This window comes from Panthera pardus, unplaced genomic scaffold (assembly GCF_024362965.1).
Source record: "Panthera pardus isolate Hobbes unplaced genomic scaffold, ASM2436296v1 HiC_scaffold_16, whole genome shotgun sequence".
Lineage (NCBI taxonomy): Eukaryota > Metazoa > Chordata > Mammalia > Carnivora > Felidae > Panthera > Panthera pardus.
In genome coordinates, this window is record NW_026526721.1 from 40,392,508 (window position 1) to 40,394,449 (window position 1,942).

Here is a 1,942-nt window from a genome sequence, read left to right on the forward strand (position 1 = left end):
GCTGTAAAAAATGATGCCAAAGATGTATCTATCTGGGGTGGAAATGAATTGAGAAAGTAGCTTCAGTCAATGTTTTGGTAACCTTTAGACGTATTGTTAGTAAGTTGTTTAGTTTGGGGATATAATGTTGGGGATTTGTTCAATTTTTTTTCAAATAATGGTAAAGTTTTTATTGTTACTGAAAAGGAAGCTTAAGAGACTATTGCAATCTATAGTTGTATTAATACGCATGGTGGCTCAGTGGCTTGGTTATCAACTTAGGACAAATTTAAGTACTTTGTGTGAAATCTACACCATAATGTAAGTTCAGCGAGTCGCTCAGAGGATACTAGGATCATCCCATTGTGTTTGTTTTTATTGCTGTATAACAAACTGTCACAAACTTAGCAGCTTTAAAAATCCCACTTATTACTCATTAATTCCATAAATTAGAAGTCTGGGATGACATGGCTGGGTTCTCTGCTCAGGGTCTCACAAGGCTGCATGCAGGGTATTGGCTGGCTTTGTTACCTGGATGCCAAGATGAGAACAGGAATCCTCATCATTCCTGTTATTGGCAAAATTCAGTTCTTTGCAGTTGTAGTAGAGAGGTCCCCATTTCCTTACTGGCATCAGTAGGTGGCTGGTCTTCCCATCTGCGTTCCACCCTAAGTGGCTCCTTCCATGCTCCTAGCAGTGAGTCCTTCTCATGCTTCAGGTTGCTCTGACTCCCTCTTCTGTCATCAACTGGAGAAAGGTCTCTGCTTTTAAAGGCTCACGTGATCAGAACCAAGCCCACCTGGAAAATCTCCCCCATCTTGAAGTCCACCATGCCACAGAGCATAACATAATCACAGAGATGATACTCACAGACTCTGGTGGTTGAGGGAGACTTCTTTATGCAGGGGGGTGGATTTTAGAAATTGCCTTTCATACCTGAGTGATGTCAGCAATGGAATAGTGAGGGTGTGGGTCACAATGCTGTCCAGTACGAACAGCAGACAGAATGATGGAATTGTTCTTCCTATTGGGTCTGTATATTCTCTCTTGTCTCATTTTGTTTTATTTTTTTATTTAAGTAATCTCTACACCCAATGTGGGGCTTGAACTCATGACCCCAAGATCAAGTGTTGCATGTTCTTCCAACTGAGCAAGCCAGGCACCCTTGTTTTGTTTTAAATTGATTTAAACCTGGGTGGCTCAGTTGGCTCAGCATCTAACTTTGGCTGAGGTCATGATCTCATAGTTTGTGAATTTGAGCCCCACATCAGTATCTGGGCTGACAGCTCAGAGCCTGGAGCCTGCTTCAGATTCTGTGTCTCCCTCTCTCTCTGTGCCTCGCCCACACGCGCTCTGTCTCTCTCAAATAAACATTAAAAAATTTTTTTTTTAATTTTACATTGATTTAAGTAAAAAACAAATTGCGGCAGAAAAGCAAAATAAACTCTAAGACCAGAATGCCCTGATTAAATGAGAGTTGTTAATATAGGAATTAATAATTTTCAAAGAACTAATGTAAAATTCATATAGAATGACATTTAACAAAGTGAATATGGACACATTTTTGGCAAATTTGAAGACAGTGAAGTCACCAACATTTTATGCAACTATTCTCATGGATGCTAATAAATTGTATACATAATGGCCAAAGAACTATAGTGAGATAAAATAATTTACTGTTCTTAGCTACTTTCAAGGAGAAGCATAAGAATGAAATCCTGGATTGCCATAATATTTTGTGGGTTAAAAGAAATTGTGAGCTAGAAAATATTGCTTTGTTAAGAAAACACTTCTTTATGATTTATTGTCAAAGTGGTTTCCATATAACACTCAGTGCTCATCCCAACAGGGGCCCTCCTCAATGCCCATCACCCACTTTCCCCTCTCACCCCCCCCCCCAATCAACCCTCAGTTTGTTCTCAGTATTTAAGAGTCTCTTATGGTTTGCCTCCCTCCATCTCTG

At 39.8% G+C, this 1,942-nt stretch overlaps 1 long non-coding RNA gene across 1 annotated transcript; it reads right to left on the bottom strand.

The window, feature by feature from the left end:
• Positions 1 to 383: 383 nt before the first annotated feature.
• Positions 384 to 928, bottom strand: LOC109255366 (uncharacterized). Its single transcript, XR_002075201.2, has 2 exons — positions 850 to 928; positions 384 to 726 (listed from the first exon to the last, which is right to left on the bottom strand). It is a non-coding gene; the product is annotated as an uncharacterized LOC109255366 (long non-coding RNA).
• Between the last annotated feature and the right edge of the window lie 1,014 nt (positions 929 to 1,942).